This window comes from Squalius cephalus, assembly GCF_949319135.1.
Source record: "Squalius cephalus genome assembly, chromosome: 23".
Lineage (NCBI taxonomy): Eukaryota > Metazoa > Chordata > Actinopteri > Cypriniformes > Leuciscidae > Squalius > Squalius cephalus.
Window position 1 is genome coordinate 25,202,593 of NC_137144.1, and position 10,157 is coordinate 25,212,749.

Sequence of the window (10,157 nt, forward strand, 5' to 3'; positions counted from 1 at the left end):
ATGACCAACATTCTTCAAAATATCTTCTTTTGAAACAACTTGAGGCTGAGTAAATGACAGAATTGAAATTTTTGGGTGAACCATATTGCCTTTAATATGGAAGCTTGTTTCCGCCACTGAATAATAAATAAATAATAATAATTGTGACTTTTTATCTCACAATTCTGACGTTTTTTTCTCACAATTGCGATATATCAAGTCAGAATTGTGACTTTTTTTCTCAGAATTGCGAGATATGAAGTCAGAATTGTGAGAAATAAAGTCGCAATTCTGAGAAAGAAAGTCACAATTGAGAGATATAAAGTCGCAATTCTGAGAAATAAAGTCGCAATTGGGAGATATAAAGTCAGAATTGAATGATATAAAGTCGCAATTGCGTGTTATAAAGTCAGAATTGTGAGATATAAACTATTCTGAGGTAAAAAAAAATTGGAATTGGACTTTATATCTCACAATTGTGAGTTTATATCTCACAATTCTGAGAAAAGATGTCAGAATTGCGAGATATAAACTCGCACTTATGTGTTATAAAGTCAGAATTGCGTGATATAAAGTCGCAATTGCGAGAAAAAAAGTCAGAATTCTGACTTTATAACACGCATTTCTGACTTTATATCTCGCAACTCTGACTTTATATCTAGAAACTCTGACTTTATAACACGCAATTGTGACTTTATTTCACGCAATTCTGACTTTATATCTCGCAACTCTGACTTTATATCTCGCAATTCTGACTTTATATCTCGCAACTCTGACTTTATATCTCGCAATTCTGACTTAATAACACGCAATTCTGACTTTATATCTCGCAACTCTGACTTTATATCTCGCAATTCTGACTTTATAACACGCAATTGCGACTTTATTTCACGCAATTCTGACTTTATATCTCGCAATTCTGAGAAATAAAGTCAGAATTGCGAGATGTAAACTCGCAATTGTGAGATAAAAAGTCGCAATTATTATTATTTATTTATTATTCAGTGGCGGAAACAAGCTTCCATACTTTAAGGCAAGCATCATCACTATTGCTTAAAAATTAAGGTTAGTGATTTGAACAAACAAAAGCTAACACATTGTTAAAGTTTATTTATATAGCACATTTCGAATCAACAGATGTTGACCTGCACAATTAAAAATGAGTAAAGTAAAATTTCAGATCGTGCAACAACTGTGCAGCAAAATTAAAAGAAAATAATTGGCGTTTGATTGGCTTATGAGCTCTTGATTATTTTTTAAAATGTCCCAAAAAATGTCAATACTTGAATATGTGACGTGTATGCAGTTAAACAAGCTAAAATAGCACCCAAAAAAACACATGAAATTGGCATCAGAACTCACCAGATTGTAAGATTTTCGGCTTTTGTACAATAATAAGAGTATGTTCAGACTCTAAGCCCTTAAGCACCATATTTCAGCACCAGAATATCACAGAGACATGGGAAATCATTAAAGTTGTCAGGCCAACACCAATTGCGCAGGCAAGTTTTTCTCGAGCTTGAAAAAATCAAGTTCTAATAATCTACAGGCAATAAAATCTGTTTCTCTCGTGCTCAGCACTTTGAGTTTAATCCGCATCGCAGCCTCAAAGCCACTTCAGTAACACAAACACACATTTTAATTATAAAGTTTCACCGCATGTTCATTATGCTATAATGTGCTGACCGGCGTAAGACGACTCTAGTAATGAAACTTCAATAACATGAGCATTTGTTCTGCATAGACTGAGAATATTAGGGCTTGCGTCCTTCTTGCTCGCTCTCGTTCCCCCTGATACACCTCTCCGGCGACGTCTCAACACACGCTCAATGTGTACAATCTGACTTGTGTATTTATTCATGTATTTTTTTGCCAACTTTGTACAGTGTAAAAAAAAACAAAAAAACTATAAATCTATGAAGAATAACGGTACTGTATAGATTTAGCTGCCTGTGAGCGACTCACAGAATAGTGTCGATAGAGGTTAATAACAGTATAGACGCGATCTAAAGCCAGTTAAACATGCTTTCTGTAAATGCAGAGGGATGCCATATGTTTTTATATCCTCTCATTCTTTCCTCGTTGTCATTTGTTTCTTTCAATGTTTTTGTAAATGACCTAGTGGCATCATATGGCATGTGTTGTTTCCTTTCTATTGGTTGTTCGTTTGTTCGTTTATTGTATGTTGATGAACACAGCGAGGTTCAGGCGCCCGGGAGAGTGCTTGGGAACGCAGAGCGGCTGGCAAAGGGTTTGCGTCTGTTTTCACAAGTCATACTGTATGTTAGTGTGTCAGAGCGTACCTGTGTTAGATGTCTAGATCCACTCTTTTCCTTCCCCTTCATTTCCATTCCTATTGTTGCTTGTCTGTTTATTCATGAGACGCTATACGCGCGTACGATGACGTGTTGAAGTCGGGCTTGTGTTTCAGACGCCTCGCTCTTCCTAAAGCTCTTCCGTTAATCTCATACTTGTCAAAAAACTTCGAACATTCCATGAACGCTCGGACAGAAAGCCACTGTAGAGTTTTAGAAATGTACACTCTTAACAATAAAGGTTTTTATTGGCTTATCTGTAGTTCCAGGAAGAACCTTTAACATTTCCATTTTAAGGTTCTTTACTGTGAAAAATAGTTATTTTTTGGACCTGTTCATTGAAAGGTTCTTTAAGGAACCAAAAATGGTTCTTTACTGCGAAAACCCTCTTTTCTTAAGAGTGTAGCATACAGGTGTAGCCTACAACACGCAGTCTGATGTTGTGTCTACACCCTTTACTCCGCTTTCTGGAGCTGGTGAATGTTTGGGAAATCGTATAGTGGGAAGTAGAGAGTTTATTGTTTTTGGGGGGCCGTGGTTTGAGCTAGAGGCGTCTGAGACGTTCGTCCGGCGGCGTGACAGTAAAGCGTTCCCAATTTTGAGCCTCTCCTGTTTTTTTGGCCGAGCGGACTGTGATCTTATTGGTTGAATTTTTTTGCTTTTCTTTTCCTGTCCCACCTAAACCCTTCCACGTGATTGGATGTGAGGGTGGGCGGAGCTAAGGAGCACAGTTATGACTATGTTCCATAATAAAATAGACTCAATTATTTGTACATCAGCTGGCGTGGAGTCTTTATTCAACGTTACTTTATCACTGCTTCCTAAAGCGAAATTGTGAGTGGTTTGCATATTTATTCATTCATATATCATATTTATTCATTCGTATATCTATTCGTTCATAGCTTAGTGGTAAATAATGTTGGTTTTTTTGTAATATTAATAATGTAATTGTCTATAAATAGAAACAACAATGAATCATTTGCCAAGTCAATCCGGCTGAATTTGTCACCACACAAGGTGATGCATCTGAAATCATTTGTCATGCTCAAGTAATATTGAGATCGAGTGTCTTATTAATTTTATTATGGCATATTCATTTGCCACAGTTTGATTGCACACGGAGTGTGTGTCGTATATATCTCTGTAATTGTAGTTTTACTGAGAATGGGAATCGTAAGGAAAATTATTCAGATACCATTTAACGATTCTGGTTCTTCAGAAGTGAAAGGAGCCCCTGGACATTCTTCAGAAATGGACTTCCTCTGATACACGGAAGACAGAAACGACATGAGGGTGAGTAAATGACAAAATGTTCCTTTGGGGTGAACTATCCCTTTAATGGCTCCGTTAATGATTCTTTTAGTGCTTGGACAATGTTTGGAAAACAATTGCATTCACTGTTGTCAGATCACGTTTAAGATTCAGAAGAACAGTGATGGCATATGCAAAATAAAATGTAAAATGTTCTTGGACAAATTAAACGTTTTACTCAATCACATTTATTGTTCGCCATGTTTGTGATCTCTCCTAAACCCATTTGGATTGGGTTTTGGCACACCAACAATACACATTTTAGACGTCTCGCTTATCTGACCCTTCAGTTTCAGGTCTTGGAGACTGATTTGGAAGTGGATTAGGAAGAATCGGAAAATGTCTGCTGTTGGTGTGCCTCCAGGAACAAGTTTGGGAAACACTGGTTTACAAAGACTTAAATCCCAAGAAGAAGCTCAAACAGCCAATCATAAGTATATTCCGACGTCAGCATCATAGGAAGGTTGCAGGTAATCCGTTAACTGTTATTGGAACCAAATGCGATGAAACGCGTTGTTATCAGAATCAGTTCTTGATTCGTACGTGTTGAGTGATGTAAAGCGATGCACAGGCGAACAGTTGGTTGTGTAATTATCAAGCCGAGGCCTGTCAAAACAGCTGAATGATGTCCGAGTGGGAAAACGAGCAGAGGAAGAGCAGGTGAAGAGAAAGAAGAGGGGCAGGAGAGTCGGAGAAGGGGTTATAAATAGAGCGGGAGGCTAAAGTACATCCTGGAGTGAATAAAGAATCTGCACACAGTGTTCAGGATCCTGAGCTCTCGACTCTCTTTGAGTCGCAACACACATCCAAACCCCCCCCCGCACGGCTGGAGCTCCATCATGACATCACAGCGGACTAATATTAGACACACTCCCTCCACACCTCTATCCCACACCTCTCTCTTATCCCGTCTGTCTCTCCAGTTTCCACCGACTGTTTTCTCTGGCTACGTTCACAAATCAGTGTTGTTTGAAATGCTAAATATGGTTTGTACAGTTTGATTATGAAAGAGCGACAATCTCATTCTTGTGACAGTTATGCACCCCCCCCCCCATAATGCAAACAATAATGCAAATAAATCTAGTGATTCTGATTTTTTTTTTTTATATGAAATATTTTTTTATTAAAGAGAATCATGACATAAGTTCAATAAGATAACTTTCTGGTGTTATGAAAGTCACCATCTTTGCACATAAATATAGGTTTTAGTAATTTAGTAATGTGCTTTTTGTTTTTAATATTTCTATTTAACTTTTTTTATTTCGGTTTTAGTTCAGCTTGAGCTTGACTTTATTTCAGTTACTTGCCTAGGCAATATTTAAATTTTTAGTTTTTTAGGCTTAATTTTTCATCTAGTATTTATTCTTTTTTCATCTATATTTCAAATAAAGAGAACCGGGACTTTGTTTACATGCCTTTTATTAGTTTCCGTATTACATGTCCGAGTTCAATCCATGTCTGCTGTATAAGCGACCTCTTCCTCTTTAATCTTGTTCCTCTCTGTGGCTTCTGAATAAAGGCGTCTTTGTGAACACCACAGCCAAACCTTTTTGTGTTTCTCTCGGTCTTGCTTCCTCTCTCCATCTGTCTTGTGTGCTGGGAAGGACGCAAGCATTATTTGCTTTGACATGATATTTCCTGGAAACAGGGAGTCCAGACACACTGAAAGTACCCGCAGCCCCCAGGACAGATGGAGAGAGAGAGAGATCTGACAGAGAAAGAAAGGGGGAGACAGGGTGAGAAAATAAAAGAAGCATGAGAAGTGAGTGTGAAAATGTAAAGCAATCGAGAGAAGAGAAAAGGTGCTGAAATACACTCCAGAGATGAAGAGAAAGGATTCAAGAAATGGGTGAGGAAAAAATGTATTTCGAAACAAAGACATAAAATGAGTAGTTGGTATATATTTTTATATGTTCAATGCTATTTTAACAGCCATGTTTTTTTAAATGAACAATTCACCCCTAAAGAAAATTTTTATATGCAAATATCCCACATGATGAGGTGCTATGCTGATTGTCAGGATGTTCTCACATCACATCAAGCACCAAACCATAAAGGTAGGAAGTCCAAAGTAGTCGATTGTCGAGTTCACGCGCATAGGTTTAGTTACCTATGATCACGCGCGTGAACTCGACAATCGACTACTTTGGACTTTGACCGAAAACAGGAAGAAAATACAGGTATGTGCGCTGGCTGAATTAACATCACTTTTATTCATATCTTTCACATCTACTGCAGTCAGATTCACTCGTGTTCACTCTGAAGGAATCATCTAACATGGCTGGGCACTTGTAATGACACATCAAGGATGTTAAGAGGCTAAAAGCAGGTTTAAAACTTGCCCCATTGAAGTCAACAGGGTGCAAATTTTAAAAAGAGGATAACACGGTGTAGGCAACACCGATTTTTGTCGTTGTTCTCTGTACTGACAGCACTCCAAATTGATAAAAAAATGAGCTCAATGTTAAAATTGACTGGAGTTCTCCTTTAAGACTGAATATATGCAATTTGAGATTCAAGAGCCACAGCGGAGGGGATGATTTCTGGTGTATAACAACTTAATCTTCAGTCAGTGGAGGGGACTTCTGGTGTATAACAACTTAATCTTCAGTCTGTTCATCACACAAAGCGATTAAATGACTGGAGAATCTGGACAAACTGCTTTTACTGCATTTTTGCCCCTTTTTGGAGCAGGTCACAATCACTATATGCTTACGTTGTATCAACAACAACATGAACATTTATCAAAATGTCTCCTTTTGTGATCCACAGAAGAAAGAAGGTCATTGAGGTGTTGGAATGACATGAGGGTGAGTAAATGATGACAGAATTTTCAAATTTAGGTGAACGTTAAATAATCTTAATTAATACAAGGTCATGAACTTGTATACGGTGCATGCTAATAATTAGTATAGCATGTCACTGCTGAATATGTTTAAGAAAGAGCTTTTGCAGGTGAAAAGCATATGAGAGAAAGACAGAGGCTGTAAACGCACCGCGAGCACAATGAACACACACCAGCAAACAATAGCCATCGTCTCACGGTTAACTAGACCCGATATAGTCCGGCTATGAGTAACACACTTCTAGCCAAAATAACCTTGAATTTGGTTACACGTTGTTTTAGCCAAAAATAACTTGTGAGATGTATGATAAGCAAAGTCAACAGAGATTACAAGGTGTTTGGTTTCATTTCTTTGACATGTCATCTAACTGAAGACTATAGTCTGTTCTTGGGCTATGGTTAGACATCTATTACAGCCCAAATTTTGCCTTGTTTTAGCCTAGACATCAGGGCTGTATTTGGACGGCTATTAGACGTCTTTTAAATGCAAAATTGCTTGCTGGGACCAAGTATGACTGATCTACCATGACAGATCTGCATACAAAAAAAAGAACAAAAATGTCCCCGAAATGAAGAGATCAGAGCACACATTTACTCCTAAAGGTATGAAAATATTACTTTTGAGCCCTGACGATAATTTGGTGCCATCAATTATTTCTTTCATCTTTAAAATTGTGTTATTTCATGCTCAAGGATCGGCTCAAAAGGAGTATACAGACTTTCTTCTGTGCTGATTTGAGGGTGAAATCTGTGGAGTGGGTTTGAAAATAAAAAGCATTAAATGGACCTTGGACTTTAAATTCAGCCAAAATATGAACACACAAGGGCTGTTGGATGTAAAGAATAACCCCAATTCTTCATCTTTCTGTATAATTCTGCAATATTCCTATGCAAAAGATGCCGATCACTTTTCCTTGAAGAGGAGCTACGTTTGACCTCATTTGCTGTTGCCGAAGGGATGCAGACAGACGTGGCGTTGGAAAGGGCATCTCTCTTCTAGACCGCCAACTGTGAGATGAGCGGTGTCAAATTCTGGGTTTTGTGAAAGACAGAACGGTTCCATTAGAGACGTAGCTTCTGGGTAAAAGTTTAGAGTCTACTGCCAAGCTGTAATCACAAAACCAAACCTCTGTGGTTGCGGCTGGGAAATGATGATATTTTGATGCAGTGGCTCTGATCCAAAACCTAGAGAGCTGCCTACATGGGTATCTTCCGACAGCCTCCAACTGGCATGGAAACTCGTGAGTGATCGATGTGAAGTGCTCTTCTTAGGCCTTGTCCACACTCATACGTTTTCGTTTGAAAACACATCTTTTTCTCTCCGTTTCGGCGTTCCTTCCGCACTGAGACGGCGTTTTTAGCAACGAAAACGAAGCTTTTTGAAAACGCTCTCCAAAGAGGATTCATTTAAAAACGCTGTTTTCGGGTTGTAGTATGGACTTAGCCTGGCAAGCCAGACCTACATCAAGATGTTAGGTCTGGCAACTCACCATTGGCACGGCTCAATCCGAGGGGCGGGATAAACGGCTGTCTTTCAAATTCCCTCTACACGCAATAGGATAGCGCTACAACCAACCAGAGCGTTTTCCCAGCGGAGCTAGTAGATTAAACTTTTGCCGTATCTGGTCAGCAAATCTACGAACACATCTTTTTTAAGAATGACTTAAGTGGACAAAAAAAAAGTAAACGTCACGGTACCGAGTTTTCTTAAGTACCGGTGGTACCGAGGACCCGTTCAAACCCGGTTCCTTGATGCGCGTGCAGTTGTGCGTCCTCTTTATTAAAGCGCTGAGACATGGCGACCGGCGGTGCTGCTGATCTGGTGGCTGTAAATCCACTTGTTGATAAGAAAGGAGGAAAGAGACACACATGTAAATATTTTGGATTAGGCTAATGTCACGTTGCCATAAGTGGCCGTTCACATAGCGCGTTTTTTGCGCGTGCAGATTCGTTATTCCAAATGTAGGTGCGCGGCAAGCACGCTCATAATAGAAGCGATGTGGCGCGCTCGTTTTTCCAGGCGTGCCTATGTTCATGGTTGCATAGCAACGACAGACGCCACGGGAGAGCAAGCGCTTGTGGAAAGGAGAAACTTTTCGATCTCCGAATGCAACGTGAGGAGAGTAAAGATGGAAAGCTTTTAAAGATTAGTTCTATATAAATTCACGGATAATTTGTTGTTTTGTCGTTAGTGAAAATCAATATTGACCTTGTATTTGAAAAAGGATCCTCATATAAAAACAATACTAAAATTCAGAGTAAGTAAAATTCAGAGATCGACTATTTTTGAAATGGTGCGAACTGCGCTCTCCATGATGACGAGGAAGTATCAGCAAAGAATTTATTGATTTCTACCTCTTTGGTACCGAAATTGGTACCGAGAACCGTGGATTTTCACTGGTATTGGTACCGAATACTGAAATTTTGGTACCGTGACAACACTAACTCCAAGTCCTCCAGAGTCGCAGCCAAAGCCGATTCGAAAGACCGCTGTTCGACAGCAGCAGCAGCTCTTCTTTGTTTTCAAGTAGCAGGGAATTCACGCAGAAACGTCACAACTCTGTCGTCATTATGTTAAGCCCGCCCACCGACTCTATACACGATTTGATTGGCCTGACTAGAGTTTGGTTTTTCTAGCTCGAAAGTCAACGGAGAGTTGCTAGACTACACTGGCTGCAAAATAAATGTTGCTGCCGCTAGGGTGCGTCTAGATTTCTAGGCTAGTGTGGACTGTGAAAACGAAGGTATTTGAAAACGATGACGTAAGTTTAGTCATGTGACTCATATTGAACCCATAGATGTTCATGTTTATACCGATATAGTGCATGTTATGTGCTATTCACTTTCACACAGTTGCTAAGATATGTTACTTTGCACTCTCTTCATATCACAGTCCTGCAAAGATGACAGAAGATTCATTCGCATTTGCAATACATGAGAAGAGTTGCGTTTTCTTTTAGACCAAACATATAACGGTGAGTGAGAGCGACCTGGACTCATCAGTGAATGGTGATATTTTGCTGAATAAAATGATCCTGCCAGAAGAATTGCGTGATTATGTCTTGTTCTGTTTGTATCATCTCAGTGGGCTTTTATGAGGGTTTACGCATGCGCTGTAAGGTGAATGTAGCATTTTCTGACGTTTTAGTGTGGATGAGAAACTCTTGGGAAACGCTAGTGTGGAGCGTCTATGCGCTCTATCCGGATTAATGTAGACGTAGCCTTAAGCATCAACGCTGTGCGTCACAAAATACAGTGCTCCACATGTGAGATTTGGCAATTGATTACAGTAATTGTTGCTAAGATAATGGCGAAAATTAAAACACACTCTTTTTTTTAATCAATACTATTCAGTATTGAATTGCAATATAATACAATTGTAATGCATCCTGGTATTGTCTTCTCCACAAAGGGTATATGCTGTTCTGTCTTTGGCTAAAATTAGGCACATTTGGAAAGGTCTTTGCACACTTATGACGCCTTAAAATGCTGACGCTGTTGGCATCTCAGTAGGTTTTGGAACAGAGTGAGTGTGTTGGGCCTGAGGAGGGAAAATAATCCTGTTTTTACATCCCATCGTTTTTTTCTTAGTTGAAAATGTCAAAGACAGATTGTTGCAGTGGTCATTTGTGGCAGATGTCAATCACCCGTGCCAGTCTTTACTAAGGAGATCAGCTAAGCCAACTTAAAGGTAAATGGCTTCTGGG

At 39.2% G+C, this 10,157-nt stretch overlaps 1 protein-coding gene across 1 annotated transcript in view; it reads left to right on the top strand.

Annotated features, from left to right (window-relative positions):
- The window catches only part of syt7a (synaptotagmin VIIa), a 166,246-nt gene extending 159,845 nt beyond the window's left edge, over positions 1 to 6,401 (top strand). The window contains exon 9 of the transcript XR_013819816.1: positions 6,378 to 6,401. The gene's annotated coding sequence lies outside the window, so the exon portion shown is untranslated. The remainder of the gene's footprint in view (positions 1 to 6,377) is intronic.
- The last annotated feature ends 3,756 nt before the right edge of the window (positions 6,402 to 10,157 follow it).